The following is a 19,989-nucleotide window of genomic DNA, read 5'->3' as shown; positions in this document are numbered from 1 at the left end:
CTTCATCCATTGTAACTACTGACTTCAAACCATCATCAACATAAAAGTTATTTCTTACAAACTTGGCTGCATCAGATCCACACCCATAGTCATCAGCAGTTTTCTTAAGTGCAAAGTTAGCTACACTTGGAGACAATGTTGCCCCAAACAGGTGAGCTGTCATCTTGTATTTAGCTGTCTCATTATTAAGGTCACCATTTTTTCCACCAAAGGAATCTTAACATGTCTCTATGTTCTGGGTTGACCTTCACTTGATGGTACATTGCTTCTATATCACATACAAGTGCAATGCTTTCTTGCCTAAACCTACACAACATTTCAACAAGTTTGTTGGTAAGGTCTGGGTGTTGTAACAGGTGACTGTTTAGTGGCTGGTTCCTGTAGTTTGCATTAGTCAAATACAACTCTCAACTTCTTTGGCTTTCTCAGATGATATATTCATTCTGGTACATTCCATGATGTGGAATGTACCAGATCTTACCATCATTCCTAACTAAATCCTTTGTTGGTACAACCTCTGCATAACCTTTGGTAATCATATCATCCATAAACACTTTATAATCACCTTTGTGTTGATTATCCTTCTCAAGTTTAGCTCTTAATTTCTTGAGTCTCTGCTCTGCTAATGGTTTGTTGTTTGGAAGCTTCATGTTATCATCTTTAAGAGGAAGGGTAACTCATAATGCCCATCCTTCAGCTGATGTACTCCTTTCATCTTACTCATAAACCTTTTATCTTCATATGATAATGGAGTGCCAGCTGACTTTCTATCACTGAAGTCAAGCTCAAACATATCTCTCACTTGAGAAGAATTAATTATCTCTTTGGTTTTAGTAGGAACCACTAAGAAATTAACCCTCTTTTCTTCATTGATTTCTACTTCTTGTGTCACTGTTCTATAAACTACCACTGTATCCTCCACTGGACTTGTATGAGGAGAGATTCTACCAATGATCCCCCAACCTAGCTCTGTCTTATGTGCATAGGGATACTTCTGACATCACCTGACATCTGACATCAATTTGCTCTTCTGCCATATGGTTTCTGCACAATCAAGACCAATGAGGAGTCCTATGTCAACTTTTGGGTCATATTTCATTAGTTTGTCAGAGACTGCCTTTAAGTGGGGCCAGTTATAAGCAGTCTCGGGCCTTGGTAACTGACTCCGTCCAGCTGAAATGTTTTCTGTTGAATATGCTGAAGGGATTAGTATTTCCACTTCTTCATTATAACCTCTCACTTTAAGTCCATGAATTTTGGTAGAATCAGTGATATGTTTTCCACTTATTGTGCGAATATTAAGTGACACTGATGGCCTGCCAGCTCCCAATTTATTCAGAGTGCTTTCCGTGATGAATGAAGCATCAGACTGCTCATCCAGCAGGGCATACACTAAAACTTTATTCTCTTCATTACTAACATGATGTAACCATACAGTAACTATCATGGTGTGCATGTCATGTGTCACTGATTCTGTCTCTTTGACTTTATTTGCTACTACTGTTGTGGGGTTTATCACTTTTAGGCTGAGTTACTTGTTCTGGCACCCTCTGGCTCTCAATTCTTATCATGTCATTGTGAAGAGCTGCGGGATGGTATCTCTGACATATTTTACATACTTTCCTTCTTCTACAATCTTTTTCCTTGTGACCCATTTTTAAACACCCTGTACATAACCATCTTTCTTTAGCAGATGTGTACCTGATATTATCATCAAGTTTGGCAAATTCCTTGCATTCATATAAATCATGATCCTTTTGACAGTAGTGACAGAACCGTCCTTTCCTTTCCTGCTCCTTGGGATACTGTTTGTTGGCTTGTACACTTACTTTACTTTGAAATGAGCACATTGGTTTTTCCTCAATTGATTTAGCCATGAAGGTTCTACTCCCTCTATTCTTTGTCATGGTATTTGATTCCCTTGGTTTCCATTTGGCTACTTTTGAGTTTTGATTCAGTCATTTACTTCCCTATTTACTGAATCCCGGGAAACAAAGGGATTACTTGCTCCTTTTGGTTCCTTCTGGATAAATTTACATAACATTTCAAAGGGTGGGTGGTGCTCTTCATCATTACTAGGAGTGCTGCTATTACTGTTAGTGTCGAGATATGTCAATACTTGCTTTCTCCATTCATGATCAGGGAGTTTTGCTAGCACCTTTCTCTGCTCCCTAGAGTCATTCAGAAATAACAAATAAGAAGTGTTCCATTGCAGATAGACAGCACTTCAAAAAATCTGAGAATGCTGTTAATGCTGGACCATTATGCTGAGAAATTGTTAGCCAATCTATTAACTTTTTTGTGTAAGCATCAGCTATGATACTTTTGTTTCCAAATCTCTCCCTAAGAATTTTCTTTGCTTACCCATAGTCAGCATCAGAGTTGAAGTGCATTAATGTTTTAATAGCATCCTTTGCCTCACCAGTTGTATACTTGTTTAAGTAGGCAAGTCTCTCTCTACTACTAGAAGTTCTAGATTCTACATAAATTTCCAAGTTTTTTTTTATCCAACTTGGAAACTCCATGGGTTCTCTACCAAAAATGTTAGGTTCTATTGGAGGGAGGCTCCACTTGGGATCAGGTATGTTAATTGCAAAACTTCCCCCAGGATGGGAAGAAGCATGACGATTCTGTCTCATATTATTAAGTATGTTGATATTACGAGTGTGTCTACGAGAACTTGGTACAAAACTTTGAGCTGTAGTGTTGAGATTCATTGCTTGAGGTTCACTAACTATTTGTCTATCTACTTCATTTGTCATCAATTCATTATCTCTATTGCAGGAGGTAGGTTCCTGTAGGTCATGGAATTTAACATATTTGTGAGGCATGGCATTATCACTTTGTTGATTTGCAATTGCTTGTGCTTTCATTTTATTTAGTGACTCCATGTATTGTTGAAGATAACTTTGCTTCCACTACACTTTCATCATCACCTGGAACCATTTTTACTTCTTTAACTAAGCTAAGGGCATTAAGTTCTACACTAGCGACTGCTAAATCTCTCTCTCTCTCTTTTTCTTTGAGAACATTGCTTCTGCCTCTGCTTTTGTCTTAGCTAACATAACTTCTGCCTCTGCTAAACTATCATGATATTCCATTTCCTTTCTAAGTCTGGCTACCATTGCTGCTGCTTCTTGCTTTCTTTGTGCTGATGAACATGATGAAGTAGATGAGACTCTGGAATGTCTAGACTGTTTGCTAGAACAAATTGACCTTTTGTCACTCTTGAACTCTTTTCTTTTACATTCTATACTTTCTAATATTTCATGGTGAACTCATTGGTTGTGTTCCAGCTCTTCATGTTACTCCTCTGACCTTTATGGCTCTAGCTCCACCAGTTTTGTGTATTCCACATAATACTGACGAAATGCCTTTATTGCTTCATTTGACATGGGCTCTAATTCAAAGGGGCTAATTACAATGTTTAGTCCTTTCCTAATTTTGCTGGTAACACTGCTCCATTTACACTTACAGGACTGCTTTTCCCTTGGTTACACTGACTTGATATTCCCTTCCTTTGTTGGTCAGCACTTGTCCCCTGACACTAACTTCTTCAAGTGGATCCTTGTCCACTTGCTCATCCTCACCTTCCCTAAGGCCATCTACGGCATTAATTTCCTCAGTATCAGACACATCTAACAACTTAATTGTGTCAATACTGAGACACTGAAAGAGCAATTAAAACTACCACTAGTATACTAGCTAATTGTGGGTAATTTTCGTTCACTTAGGCTACTCAATTCAGTGCACATACATAGTACCTATTATACTTTCTTGCCTGTGACCATGGGTTTTACAAAATGATGGCAAGGCACAGTGGGTAGAAGGGAGTGGTTGTCATCAAGGGTAGAGTTGACCCCGGGACCTCACAGGTCAACTTATAGGCTTATGTCAGCGTCCCCTTGTCCTGTGACTCACTCTTGCTATGGTCTCACATGGAGCCAATTTCTTGTTTGTGGGGCGAGTTCTTACTGTAGCCGCACCGGCAAGTCTTCATTAGCTCTCAGGTGATCTGTTTTACTGATCACACCCATCATCGTAGGGTTGAGGAAAGGCAGTTTTCTCTCTCTGACATTTATTGATAAGGTAGGGATGACCATAAGAACTGCGAACAAGTTCTTGGTCTCGATTCCTTATAAAATAACATTATACACTGATATTAAACACTTTCAACATATTACAGTATTCATTAACAATACAAGCAATCAACTTGGCACTAGAACAATCAGTTTTTACTACAAAATTTAAGTATTTACCTCAGTCACCCTCCAGCCCGTCTTTGTCTGAGCATGACTTGGCAATGAGTGACGCCTGCAGGAGACCAGTGGGTTAACCACACTCTACTAACAAGTGAGCATCGGCTTTGGTGCTTAATATACCATTGAATACTGATACTTATACATATTACACACATCTTCATGCTAATAGAAAACTACTGAACATTTCACTTATAATTACCGAGGAATAATGACATGAGGTACATGTGTTTTATGTACAGTAACAGTACTCTTCTAGAGAGAGAGAGAGAGAGAGAGAGAGAGAGAGAGAGAGAGAGAGAGAGAGAGAGAGAGACTGCATTAATAATACTAACGTTGTTACCTTGGACTAATTTATTATTTTATCATAATCATTGTAGTTCTACATTCACTTTATCTGATATCTTGGGACCACTCAGGTTTGGAATCTGTTGTGTAAATAAACAGTTTAATGTTAATTATGTTATAAGTGGTTAGAAATATTTGGGAATTGGCAACAGTGAAAAGCATAAGGAAGAAGCAAGGTTAGGAGTGGGTGCTGGGCATCCAGTCAGTTGGTCATTATTTTATTGTGTGGCTGCCACAACCATATCAACTGGTATTAGCTCCTTACTTTTGTAGTGCTTCATGGGCCTTGGTATCCAGGTTTGGTATAGTGTCAGCTTGTTGGATGGGGTTTTGCTGAGGGTGTCCTTCAAGTGACTTAGTCTGTCTGGGGATGTCCATAGCACAGAGCAGAGAGATTATTAGGTTGCTGGTCATTATTCCTCTGTGGCAGACCAGGGGGTTTCTTGGCTGGAGGTAGATGTGACAATTGTTTGTTTGTTTTTTCCTTCACCACTACAAGCTGTCTAGGCCTTTGATAAGTCAGAAAAAAATTAAGGTAAATAGTGAGTGATAAAGAAAAAACAGAGGTGCTCTCCATTTTTTTTTTTTTTTTTTTTTTTTGTTTTGCAGAAGCCTTTATTGCTGAAGAACAAGAAGTACCCATCTTAGAAAGTAAGAATGTTCCTACTCTTGTATCCCAACTTTCACTAGAGAATGTATAAGAGGGGTAATCACCAAACTGAAAAGGAACAAGTCATCAGATCCTGATGAACTACATCCTTGCATGTAGTTCATCAGGTTCTGAAATTGTCAGCTATTAAACCCTCTCACAAAATCCTTATCTTGGTTCAGCATGCCAGGAATCACCTCAATACCAAATCAATGTTGGGGTAGAAAACAATTATTCTATATAATAACAAAATATATTAATAATAATGCTAATTTACAAACACATTGAGGTAATACACATTACAGGAAACTAGGGAACAAATTTCTATCCTAGACCAACACAGGGTAATAATTCTTACACTCATTCACAATAGATTCCCCCTTTTAATCAGGCTCTTATATCGCCTCCCTTATTGCTTAAAGGTTATACACATCAATATCATCAATATATGACATTCCTGTCATTTCACAAAGCATCAAAACCCTTTCACTCTTTCACAGACAGCTGGAATATTTTCCTCAAACCTCACAAGACATCACCACCATCACCATAATTCACCTATAACACCATAACACCATCCCCAAAGACACCAATAATGCCACAACACCACTACAACCCCAACCACAAAATGGGTACCTCTCACCCCACCACCACCCCTCAGTGTTACATCATCAATACAACTCACAAGCCAAATTTCAATGAACAAGAGCTCTTAGTATAACAAAAGACTCACCAATCTGATCCTGGATATCAGGGTTATGCCACCACATCGGCAATATCTCCACATGCCTGCTCAATCACCACAACGCCACTCAATTTTATCCTGTGAGAATGCCGCCCCTTGTCTTTCCCTTTGGGCCTCTGTGCGTTCTGAAATTTTTGCTGACTCAGATACGAGAGGCAGACACGTATTGCCTTTCGCCTCAGCATATTCCACCTTCAAATACACCTTTTCCCTTACATATACATACATATAAAGAATCTAAATTATGAAGAAAATAATATTATATGATATAAAGTGAGTAAATGAGCCTTATACGAACTTATAACTAAGAATAAAGATCTGCATAGGAGGAAAACAGAACACAGGGAACACTAAGAAAATGTGTTCCTTTTCAGGGTAAACTTGGCAAATAACATGACAGAGGGAAGTAAGGAGTGGAGTGGCACAAGGCTCAATTCTTGGTTCACAGCTGTTTGTCATTTTCATCAATGATTGCATGATTGACGAAAATGATGTCTACCAGTAAGCTGATGACACTAATATTTTTAGGAGGATCAGATGATTGTAAAAAACTACCAGAAGAATGGACTGAAGTGTGACAACTTAAGTTTCATCCTGATAAATGTAAATCCATGGTAGTGGGCAGAAGCAATGTTGGTGACCATGGCTACACAAAGTTTTGCAAGCTGGAACAAGCAAACAAGGAAAAAAGTATAGGGGTGATCATTGAAAAAAAAAAAAAAATTGAGCTTTGCAGAACATTTGGCTAAGAAAGTTAACAAAGTCTATAGAATAGTGGACATCATAGGAAGAACGTTTTAACATCTGGACTTGGATATGTTTAAATCATTGTACACAGCCCTAATGAGACCACATTTAGAATATACCGTATTTCCCAGCACATTAGAGGCACTTTTCTTGGAAAAGAATATCAAATAATTACCGTGCGTCTAATGCGGCCATAGTAGAGATGACTAGGTCTGTAAGCCTAGGCCTATAGGTGTAGAGTTGAAACGGTAGTACGCTATGCACAAATTTTGTTACTATTAATAAAATTCTCTCTCTCTCTCTCTCTCTCTCTCTCTCTCTCTCTCTCTCTCTCTCTCTCTCTCTCTCTCTCTCTCTCTCTTCCATGGCTTCCTACCCCTTCCCTACCCTCCTGTCCCTTCCTTCCTTCCCTCCCCCTTCTCTGCCCTCCTCTTCCTTTCCTCCCCTTTCCTTGCCCTCCTCTTCCTTCCCTCCCCATTCTCTCTCTCTCTCTCTCTCTCTCTCTCTCTCTCTCTCTCTCTCTCTCTCTCTCTCTCTCTCTCTCTCTCTCTCTCTCTCTCTATCTCTCTCTCTCTCTGTATTTACCTAGTTGTATTGTACAGGGCATGAGCCAAAGCTCATTTTGTCCTGCCTCCATAACCATATTTATCCAGCTTCTCTTTAAACATGTGTACACTGTTTGCCGCAACCACCTCTTCCTAAAAGAATCTTGGTGAGAGAGAGAGAGAGAAAGGAGGGAGGGTGGGTGGGATAGAAGAATGGATGGAAGGAGGGAGGGTAGGGGGAGAAGGCCAGGAAAGGGAGAGGGAGGGAGTGGGGAGGGCAGGATGGAAGAGAGAGAGATAACACACACACACACACACACACAGCCGCTCCACCCAGCTAATTGGGCGCATCCACAGCAGCTCCAAGGATTTACCTAGGTTTTGGCTGTACAGGGAGGCCGAGCTTGATTCCTGTCTCCATGTGATGTGAGGGAAGAGGAAGTGAAGTGTAAATCGGGAAGTGGCCGAATGGGTGAAATGGGAGAGTACTGTATCACATTGTCAGTGATATCAAAAGGGAAGATGGTAGCCGGCACGGCAAGTATTTCCGAAAGTTACAAGGAAGACCTCAGTGTAACTCATGCAAAGGATAATATGGAGATAACCTTGGCCTCTTCTCCCGAGGTTAATACTTACATATCAGATGGAATTGAGTTTATAGAATATCATACAATATATATCAACTTCCGGAAATTTGTTCAAGCAAAAAAAAAAGAAAAAAAAAATCTCAGTAAAAGGTTAATGAACTGATGCATCCCTGCGCTACACCCTCCCCTTCCTGGTACTTGAGAGTCGTTGCTGGTTGGCGGGCGTTGGCTGCAGTGTCTGGCTGCCGGTGTAGTAGGTAGTGCTGGGCAGGATCCGACATTTTAGGATTCTTGGATCCGAGTACTTGAGCTTGTTGGATCCGTGGGATTCGGTTCCGGATCCGAGTACCTGCAGAGCGCGGGGAGACCAGTGAGAGAGAGGGATCCGCGCGGTACTCTTGTCCCGGCGGTACTCGGGATCCCGGCTGGTAATCGAATCCCAGGTCGCTCGCGGATCCCTTGCCGGTACTCGGATGCCGGCTGTAATCGAATCTCGGCTAGTAATCGGGTCCCAGGCTGCTCGCGGATCCCTGTTGGTACTCGGATCCCGGCGGTAATCGAATCCTGGCTAGTAATCGGGTCCCAGGCCGTTCGCAGATCCCTGTTAATATGGTATGGTGTTGCTTTGGTAATAGTGTCAAAGTTGCTTGTACACTCATCTTAGGCTGTTTTGGTAAATCGTGTCCCACCCAGCCAGCTCACGGATCCCTGCCTGTAAGCGGGTCCAAGCTTTCAAGTCAGTGCTCGGGTCCACGGCGGCTGGTTGCCTCACTCTACAGAGTTATCTCACCCTCGTATTTTACCTTCCAATGTGTTGTCATTATATTTCACAAATTTATTTTTGTTATGTATTGAATAATGAATATTAATTTGTTAGTTCTATAGTTGGTGATATTCTAGGTATACTTTGTTTAGAGTATGCAATGCACATTATTCATATGAAGTTGCTATAGGACGAAATATATATTAGTACAAGTATGGCCATCAGGAATTATAAGGGTTAAGCCCATGGATAAGGCGTCTAAAACCCTTGTCTTCTACGACTAACAGTGGCTGCAAATCTTCTACAATCATTCTAACAACTTCTGTATGGTGTTGCTTTGGTAATAGTGTCAAAGTTGCTTGTACACTCATCTTAGGCTGTTTTGGTAAATCGTGTCCTGCATCATTTTCCTCCTTCAGCTCGGCATATTTAAGGGGATGTCTGGTGCACTGTTTGATGAGATTGGAAGTCGTATTTCCACAGTACTTTATCTTTGCAAGTCAAACGGACAACCACATCCTCGTCTGTTTGGTGCATGTAGCTCCATATTGGTGTACATTTGGTCCGCTTGGCTGCTATTGTGCAAATAAGAGGTTTCCTTTAATCTAAAAGTGAATTTGTGGTCAATAATGCTGATGATTTACTGCTTCGAATGACACAAGGTACAGTTTCTTAAGTTTTCATGAAAGACATAGATTTTAAACGGAATATTTATTCTTAGTTTGGTAAACAAGGAATCAAGGTATATCAGAGATGTATTTATTTTAGAATTTTCGTGTAGAGGTAACTACTGTGCCAATTGTCACAAGCTCCCTCCTAGATTATGTCTCCGCAGCTACTGGCGCGAGTTGGTTAAGGCAATACAGGGGAACGGGGGGATATTACAAGTGGGGATAGAATGAAGAATAGGTGGGTGAGGAAGGGAATTGTAGTGTGAGAGAAAGTTGCTGGGGCTTGACCAAGGTGCAGAGTGATGTGCATTTGTTAGTGTCTGAGGGTGAGTACTCGCTCCAGGCTCTTGGAAGGGAGAAAAGATGAAGTTAAGCCAGGCCCCGCTTCTCCGCGCCAGGCCAGCTCCCGCGCCGACAGTCGCAGCACCCCTGCCCATCCCACCGGTGACAGAGTTGTTATATACGGCTCTAAATCCGAGTGTCAAGTTATTAATGGGGTGCCAAAGGATCAGTTTTAGGACCATTGTTATTTTTAATATATATTAATGACTTAGGAAATGAAATTACTAGCGATGTTAGTAAATTTCCGGATGATATGAAGATAGGTAGGTTCTTTAGGTCAGATTCGGATGCCATCGCCTTGCAAGCAGACTTGGATAGGATGAACGAATAGATAGACCGATGACAGATGCAGTTTAATATTAACAAATGTAAAGTGTTTACTGTTGATACAAGAGGCCCACACCGTAGATAAACAATAAACAACGAAGCTCTGGTAAGTTCAAGGAAAGAAAATTATTTAGGAGTTATAATTAGCTCTGATCTCCGTTTAAGAAAAAAAATGCATATGTGCTAGAAATAAAGCAAATCGGGTATCAGGATTAATTTTTGAGTGTTAAAAATGTCCCGAAGTATTATAAAAGTTATATTTGACGCTAGCCAGACTTCATCTAGATTATGTAGTGCAATTCTGGTCCCTATGTTATAGGAAGGATATAGATCTATTAGAACCAGTAGAAAGAAGAATGACTATAAGGATACAGGGGATGAGGGGTATTTCTTATGGAACGTGACTGAAGCTATTAAATTTACATTTCTTAGAGAAACGTAAGTTAAGAAGGGACCTGATACAAGACTTTTAAAGTAGTATAGTGGTTATAACAAGGGTGACGTAAGCAAAATTCTCAAGATCAGATAGAACAAGATCAGATAGAACAAGAAATAATGGGTTCAAGCTTTACGAAATTAGGTCAAAGTAAAAGATAGAAAGGAATTAGTTCTCAAATAGAGTAGTAGATGAAGGGAACGGGCTTAGTAATCAGGTTGTTGGTGCTGAGTCATTAGGAAGTTTTAAAAGATTAGACAAATTTATGGTGGGGATGATATGTGGAAATAGGTATGTTACATAGAGGGACTACCACGTGTAGGCCTGGTGGCTTCTTGCAGTTTCCCTTATTTTTTACATGTTCTTACGTTGTCATGCTGGAAGACCCAGCAAGTCAGCTGTTGAGTCTTGTCTTGATATTCTTATTCTCATCAATGTCTATGCATTCTTGTCACACCGCGCTATCCACTCTGGTTTCAAGCCTTTCGGAACAGATTTTCGTATCCGTCTCGAATATGATGGTGACTGTCTTCATTTGATGGAGCAATGTAGTTGACAGTGAGAATGATTATCCCAACGTCTTCATTGATACTGAAGAACTTGCTTCCAAAGTTCGGCACGTCCCTACACCTCATTGGTTTATGGCATATTATAGGGAAGGCTGAGATAACTTTATTCACTCTGCTAAGTATCTAGAAAAAAAGAGACGAGTGCACCTACAAGTAACCTCAAGAAGTATGGTAAAGGTGTGTTGATCTTAACTAAGGATTTTGCACAGGCCGCAATGCTCCTCCATCTACTTTGCCCTTCTGATGGGATCTTTGAATCCATGAAGCCATACTGAACATTTAATTACTGCAATGGCCATATCTACAACCAGAACCTGTATGAATTCTCAGAAGATGACATTCTTCATTTGTATCCAACGAGTGGCAAAGATTAAAGGAAACAGTAACATGATCACGCTCACCTTTTATGGTTCTTATCTCCCTGAGCGTGCAAAGATGGTTTTCTTTCTCTGCCAGTAAAGGCTTTTGTTGACCATCGTTTATGAGTTCGGTCAGAGAAGGAAGAACTATACAAATCGCCCCCGGTGCCAGTCACTGTTCTGCTCTCGAATGACACCTTTCTCCTGAGTGTGAATCGGAAAATTATTGCTTTTAGTGTAGGAGGAAGCTCACCCGCTGCATTCTCGACAATGTCTTGAACAGGATATTTTTCAACAAATATCCAATAAAAAAATAAAAAAAAGCCTATACAGTTGCCGGTCCCCGAACAGGGTCCGAAGCGGCAGTCAAAAATTGAAAGGATAAGTGTCTTGAAACTTCCCTCTTGAAGGAATTCAAGACATAGGAAGGTGGAAATACAGAAGGAGGCAGGGAGTTCCAAAGTTTACCAGACAAAGGGATGAATGATTGAGAATACTGCTTAACTCTTGCATTAGAGAGGTGGACAGAATAAAGGTGAGAGAAAGAGGAAAGTATTGTGCAGCGAGGCCGTGAGAGGAGGGGAGGCATGCAGTTAGCAAGATCAGAAGAGCAGTTAGCATGAAAATAGCGGTAAGAGATAGCAAAAGATGCACTATTGTGGGGATGAGAAAGAGACTGAAAACAGTCCGTTAGAGGAGAGGAGCTGATGAGAAGAAAACTTTTGATTCCACCCTATCTAGAAGAGCGGTATAAGTGGAAGCCCCCCGGACATGTGGAGCATACTCTATACATGAACGGATGAGACCCTCGCACAGGGTTATCAGCTGGGGGAGGTTAAGAAAAACTGGCGGAGACGTCTCAGAACGCCTAGCATCATAAAAAAAAGATTGTAAGAAAAGGACAGACCGAGGATGTTCATTGTAGAAGAGAGGGACAGTTGAGTGTCACTGAAAAAGAGGGGATAGTTGTCAGTAAGGTTGTGTCGAGTCGATAGATGGAGGAATTGGGTTTTTGAGGCACTGAACAATACCAATATCAATACCCAATCAGAAATCTTAGAGAGATCAGAAGTCAATCGTTCTGTGGCTTCCCTGTATGAACTGTATACTTAGTGAAGGGTTGGACGTCTATGAAAAGACGTGGAAAAGGGCAGGGTGGTATCATCAGCGTAGGAATAGATACGACAAGAAGTTTGGTTTAGTAGATCATTGATGAATAATAGAAAGAAAATGGGTGATAGGACAGAACCCTGAGGAACACCACTGTTAATAAATTTACCACAGCAGCAATAGAATGGTCAGAAAAGAAACTTGAGATGAAGTTACAAAAAGAAGGATAAAAGCCGTAGGAGGATAGTTTGAATATCAGAGTTTTGTGCCAGACTCTATCAGAAGCTTTTTATATGTCTAAGGCAACAACAAAATTTCCACCAAAATCTCTAAAAAGAGGATGACCAAGACTCAGTAAGGAAAGCCAGAAGATCACCAGTAAAGCGACCTTGATGGAACCCATATATAGAGGGGACCTGATAGAAGTCTTCAAGTGGTATAAGGGTTATAACAAGCAAAATTCTTAGGATCAGCAACCAGGATAGAACACGAAATAACGGGTTCAAGCTTGAAAAATTTAGGTCTAAAAAAGATATAGGAAGAAATTGGTTCTCAAATAGAGTGATAGATGAGTGGAACGGATTCAGTAATCATGTTGTTAGTGTTAAGACATTAGGGAGCTTTAAAAGGAGATTAGACGGGTTTATGGATGGGGATGCTAGGTGGAAATAGGTAGGTATATTTCATACAGTGACTGCCACGTGTAAGCCTGGTCGCTTCTTGTAGTTTCCCTTATTTCTTATGTTCTTATGTTCTTATGTTCATATTGGCGATCAGATAGAAGGTTGTGAAGTGATAGATGTTTAAGGGTCTTCCTGTTGAGGATAGATTCATAAAATTTAGATGGGCAGGAAATTAAAACAATAGAACCGTAGTTTGAGGGATTAGAACGGTCCCACTTTTTTAGGAACGGGCTGAATGTAGGCAAACTTCCAGCAAGAAGGAAAGGTAGATGTTGATAGACAGAGATGAAAGAGTTTGACTAGGCAAGGTGCAGGCACGGAGGCGCTGTTTCGGACAACAATAAGAGGGACCCCATCAGGTCCATAAGCCTTCCGAGTCTTTAGGCCAGCGAGGGCATGGAATATATCATTGCGAAGAATTTTAATAGGTAGCATGAAGTAGTCAGAAGGTGGAGTAGAGGGAGGAACAAGCTATGAATCGTCTGAGGTAGAGTTCCTAGCAAAGGTTTGAGCGAAAAGTTCAGCTTTAGAGATAGATGTGATAGCAATGGTGCTATCTGGTGTTATAAAGGAGGGAAAGAAGAAGAAGCAAAGTTATTGGATATATTTTTGGCTAGATGCCAGAAGTCACGAGGGAAGTTAGATCTTGAAAGATTCTGACACTTTCTATCCATGAAGGAGTTTTTGGCTAGTTGGAGGACTTGACTTGGCATGGTTCCGGGCAGAAATATAAAGCGCATGAGATTCTGGTGATGGAAGGCTGAAGCACCTTCTGTGGGCCATCTATCATGTATAGCACGAGAACAGGTGTGTGTATATATATATATATATATATATATATATATATATATATATATATATATATATATATATATATATATATATATATATATACAGGGTGTCACGCGAGTTAAGGTACATACTTCAGGATAAGACAGTTCACGTAATTCCAAGATGAAAATAGTGTATACACATGTTGTGTTTTACTTTATTTTTGCGAGAAATTAACGTCTAAGTTGTGTTTTGCGGGAGCACGCTCACCTAGATGGGTTGTCACCGCCTTCCTTCCTTCCTCGGCTTGCTACGTACTCCAGTGACGCCGCGCGACATTAAGTGATATTTTTTTATGTACAATCTACGCTGTCAGAGCCTTACAGAAAACATTTAGCAAATGACAGATTAAATGAAACAATGAAGAAAATGTACAGGTAACACAGTTATGCAGTTGTTGGTAAGTGCTACTTTTTAAACATACATGGCAACTCACTGCAGCTGTCACGTCACCCCAGTGACCCCCCTAAAGGCCCCCACACACGATCAATTTTTTCGTCAATTAATTGATATCAATTTATTGACGTCAATGAATTGATGTAAAAAATTGACCGTGTGTGGGGGACATTGATATCAATTTAATTGAAACAATTTCATTGAATGAATTCATTGAGAGATCAAAACTCCTTTGATATTTATTGATGGGTCTTCAATACAATAAATCGCAATGTGATACTGAGACGCGCATTTGGAGAAATGGCTTCTCGCATGGTAGTATTTTGTTTGACTATCATTGGCATCACTAAATTTAGAAGTTCGTCGTAAGATTCGGCGTCCATTCTGAGGAAATTCCTGTAATCCTCTGGCTCTTCGTCCCTTAATTCCCTCAGCAATCGTGTATGTCCTAGTTCCCTTCCACAGAGATACCATTTCTTCGCCCACTTACTCCTCTTCTTTCGCTTTGGAGTGTTCAGAGCAAGCACTATTCCTAGAACCACAGATGCTTTCATCTCGAAATTATGAATCAAACTGAAAATTGAAGTAAAATCATTGACCGTGTGTGGGCACAGTGATTTCCTCAATTTTATTGACGTCAATAAATTTATATCAATTAATTGACGAAAAAATTGATCGTGTGTGTTGAGTCTTGATACCATAGTGACAGGCCTCGTCAATCAGCTGACTGCTAAAGTGTATTTTTTTTGCTACGGTGAAGATGTCTTTCACATTCAGTAGCACTGAGTATTCGGACATGATATTCATGTCATGACATGATATTCATGACATGATATTCATTCTGTGATGGGAATGTCTGGGCTGCAGCAGCAGAACAGAGGCAGGTACCTCAAGCAGAAGACACCCAAATAGCAGAGTGTTCTACAGATTGTGCCAGCATCTCTGTGAGAGCTGTTCCTCTGGTACTTCTACAGCAGCTGAATGTACTGGAGCAGCTCAAGCCGGTACCGTCCAGGTGACAAAACGAAGCCCACCATCAGTACAAGAATACAAACTGTTACTGTATGTAAAGCGTATGTACGAGTACCTCATGTCATTATTCCTCGGCATTTATAAGTGAAATGTTCAATAGTTTTGTGTTTGCATGAAAACGTGTAATATGTGTAAGTATCAGTATTCAATGCTATATTAAGCACCGAAGCCGATGCTCACTTGTTATAAGTGTGGGGTTACCCTGCTGGTCGCCTGCGGGCATCACTCACGGCCAAGTCGCGCTCAGACAAAGACGGGCAGGATGGTGACCGAGGTAAATACTTTAATTTTGTAGTAAAAACTGATTGTCATAGTGCCAAGTCAATTGCATGTATTGTTAATGAATATTGTAATATGTTGAAAGTGTTTAATATCCGTGTATAATGTTATTTTGTAAGAATTGAGACCGAGAACTTGTTCGCAGTTCTTACGGTCATGCCTACCTCATCAATAAACGTGTCAGGGAGAACTGCCTTTCCTCGACCCTACGATGATGAGTGTGATCAGTAAAACAGATCACCTGAGAGCCAATTGATGCCCAGCCGATGCCGCTACACAAACATAAAGGGACAAAATTCACGAAACACAGGACAATTTGACATCATTTAGAAAGAATATCGTATAATCTAAAGGAACTGGAATAGGAGTGACTTGAACATTGGTCAGTCGTTGTGAGTTGCCATGTATATTTTAAAAAGTAGCACTTGACAACCACTGTATGGCTGCATTACCTGTACATTCTCTTCACTGACACATACAAAAATTTAATTTGTCATTCGCTAACGGTTTCATGTAAGGCTTATACTGCGTAGATTGTACATAAAAAATATCACTTAATGAAACAAGGCGCTAGTGGCATGCGCAGCGAGGAGGGAGGCGGTGGCCCACTTAAGTTGCCGCAACACATAACTTAGACGTTAATTTCTTGCAAAATAAAGCAAAACACAGCATATGTGTATATATATGCTGTGTGTGTGTGTGTGTGTGTCTGTGAGAGAGAGTGTATATATTATATATATATATATATATATATATATATATATATATATATATATATATATATATATATATATATATATATATATATATATATATATATATATATATATATATATATATGTGTGTGTGTGTGTGTGTGTGTGTGTGTGTGTGTGTGTGTGTGTGTGTGTGTGTGTGTGTGTGTGTGTGAGTTTGATCTTTTAAGAATATACGTTGAATTTATCCTTCACCATGAAATCTTTTATTTCTTTTTTTTTTTTTTCATGAGTTGTTTGCATGTCTACAAACCCATAATATATTTCTAAATAAGTAAAAAAAAAAAAAAATTATCTTGACTTAGAAAAAAAACATAAATCACAAGCTGTCTGGTAGTGTAGCCTTTTAGAGATGTCTGTTTCGTAGCGAGTTCGAAATTAATTACTGATTAAAAGTGACAGGTCTCGAGAAACTTTAGCGAAGTGAAGGACGCAACCTTTACGAGCCTTACAAAGCTGACGGGTCACTGAGTGTAGATTAGCATACAGCAATCTGTTGTAGGATATATATATATATATATATATATATATATATATATATATATATATATATATATATATATATATATATATATATATATATATATATATATATATATATATATATATATATATATATATATATATATATATATATATATATATATATATATATATATATATATATATATATATATATATATATATATATATATATATATATATATATATATATATATATATATATTATATTGTCTGTGTATCTCTTTGGCCTACATGTGATACATTTTCATCCAAAACTCCTCCGAAAATTGTCAGGACATAAGACTCTCCATGTCCTAGCATTATTTCCTTGCATATAAAGCGCATGAGGTTTTGGTGATGGAAGTCTGAAGTACCTTTTCGGGCCCCCTCTCTATTATGCATATCACGAGAACAAGCTGTGTTAATCCAAGGTTTGGAAGGTTTAGGTCGAGATAAAGAGTGAGGAATGTACGCCTCCATGCCAGACACTATCACCTCGTTTTGTGCTTGGCACATAGAAACGGGTCTCTGACACTTAAATAATAGTCATTCCTAGAAAAATCAGCAAAATACCTCCTCATGTCCTCCTAATAAATAAAACGCTATCAAAACTCTCTTATATCGTTGCTACATTTTATCCTTTAACTGGTTTACGTTTGACAAGGCGAACTTTTTAAGGATATTTTTCCATAATAATGGGTTTCCGTTACACATCATTAATAATGCCATCTACATTTGTTTTTTTTAGAAAGTAAATTTAATCGATCCTCCTCTAATGACACACAGACCACACCTAAGAAATACATAAAATTACCTTACTATGGCTACTTTAGTTATACCATTAGAAAAGACTTAGTTCAGTACTTAAAACACTATACCCTGACACCAAGTTCATCTTCATCTTCACCGATGCTTTTACTCTCTTTCTTTAAATTCAAAGACATTATTCCTATTGGACTTATCCCCAACATCATTTATGAATTTACTTGTTCGAGTTGTAAGACTCGATATATTGGAGAAACCAAGAGTAATCTAACACATAGAATCAGTGAACACACAGGTAATTCGATACGTACACAGTAGCAGCTCATCCTCTATTCTCAACAATAAGAATGCGCTCACATACACATTATCCCCCATTTACGGAGAAGAATCTCAGTATATTAGATAAAGCTGACACACATACAGGCATTAAAATATTAGAATCTATCTCTATTAGACACTTGAAAAGCGAATTAAATAATGAATTATCTTCATCACAACTATACTTTTTATAAACTCTGCTCAGAGCTTTGGGTATAGGAGGTCGTAACCAACCTATCTCACGCACCTACTTTCTTTGTCAGTCCTCACCACACCACCAGCGAGAGCACACAAGGTCTGTTTACAACATTTCACCCCTACTTTTCTTCTTGTTTTTGCCTGTATCAGTGTTTCATATTATATATCACTACTGTCTGTGTCTTGTTTATTTTATTATTTTTTTATTACTGTACTTGTTTATTTTTTTCATTCTTTCGATTTACCTAGTGTTTGTCTTTCTTTGACCCATTCGCTGCTCACATTGCTATCCCCTCTATTAGTTACTAAATTGTTTTTTAATGTATAGTATGATATACTAAATTTATTTATTTATTTATTTTTATTTATTTATTTATTTATTTATTTATTTTTTTTTTTTTTTTTGCCTGATGATGCCTTCTGTGAGAGGTGAAACGTTGCAAGCAATAAACTGAAGAAGAAACTCTGGATATATCCCTGTTCACCTCATACACACACACACAAATATATATATATATATATATATATATATATATATATATATATATATATATATATATATATATATATATATATATATATATATATATATATATATATATATATATATATATATATATATATATATATATATATATATATATATATATATATATATATATATATATATATATATATATATATATATATATATATATAATGCCAGTCAAACTAATTGAGGTCATTAGTCTGTTTTACCAACCTACAGACAAGGGAATACTCTAACACTTACACCTACAGCTGTGAAAGGATCGACAACCATGCTGAGGGAGAATTATAACAAGCAATAACGTATATGTGGTCAAGGTATAAAACCCCACTGGACAATCGCCCTTGTAACAAATTCTCCCACTGTCCAATAGTATGTTATAGCCTCAAGCCGAGCAGTGTCATTTACTGCCTCCTGGATGGCAGGCCTTGTCAGGTCCTGAGGAGAGAGTAAAGTTCACTACACAGCTTTTCACTTAAGTCCTCTGGAAATCAAGCACCCTCCAGGAGCCTGATGCATTAGCATTTAACACTAAGCAAGCTTACTAAACAAAAAAAAAAAAACACGACTACAAACTAGTGCCCACGAAGACACCACTCACCATACAAAAAAAACTCGGCACACACACACACACACACACACACACACACGCAGCATACACACACAGTGCTAGCAGTTATGTTGAAATTTTCTACTCTCCAGCCAGTCCCCCCTTCCCTATTTAATTTAAGAATTTCCCTTTATCCCCTCTTGTTGAGCCTCACATAGTTATTAGTATAAGAGTTTTCCTTGACAATAAAGTAATCAGTATTCATTCAATCCCTATAGTTTAGTCACTAGAATTTTCAGAAATAAAGTGTTTTATTCATACAAACCAGCGCAAGTTGCAGCGAGCGAGCAGGCAGGTGTATGTATGTATGTATGTCTCCACCCAACCCACTCTCTCATACCCCCTCGTAGTAGCAATGTAGGAGAGGGCGTTTTGGCTCATGATCTCAAGTTAGTCACAGTCCAGCTACCACTCAAGATAGACATACAAAGACAGACAACGTGGTCTGGAGGAGGCTGGGGGGATTTTTATAGTTAGGTCAGTTGGTTTAAGGAGATCATTGAGTAATTACCAGCCGCACGCCCCAGCCTATCTAAGTAGCTTTAGGAGTCTTCTCTGTAGTCTGCCTCTGAAAATAGTTATTTGTAACACATTGATATTGGAGTATGTGGCTCCTCAGCGGGGCTAAAGCC

At 38.9% G+C, this 19,989-nt stretch overlaps 1 long non-coding RNA gene across 1 annotated transcript; it reads right to left on the bottom strand.

The window, feature by feature from the left end:
• Nucleotides 1-4,595: 4,595 nt before the first annotated feature.
• Nucleotides 4,596-6,156, bottom strand: LOC135090780 (uncharacterized). Its single transcript, XR_010262110.1, has 3 exons — nt 5,990-6,156; nt 4,873-5,116; nt 4,596-4,687 (listed from the first exon to the last, which is right to left on the bottom strand). It is a non-coding gene; the product is annotated as an uncharacterized LOC135090780 (long non-coding RNA).
• Between the last annotated feature and the right edge of the window lie 13,833 nt (nt 6,157-19,989).

This window comes from Scylla paramamosain, chromosome 36, assembly GCF_035594125.1.
Source record: "Scylla paramamosain isolate STU-SP2022 chromosome 36, ASM3559412v1, whole genome shotgun sequence".
Lineage (NCBI taxonomy): Eukaryota > Metazoa > Arthropoda > Malacostraca > Decapoda > Portunidae > Scylla > Scylla paramamosain.
This window is presented reverse-complemented; position numbering and strand designations above follow the sequence as displayed.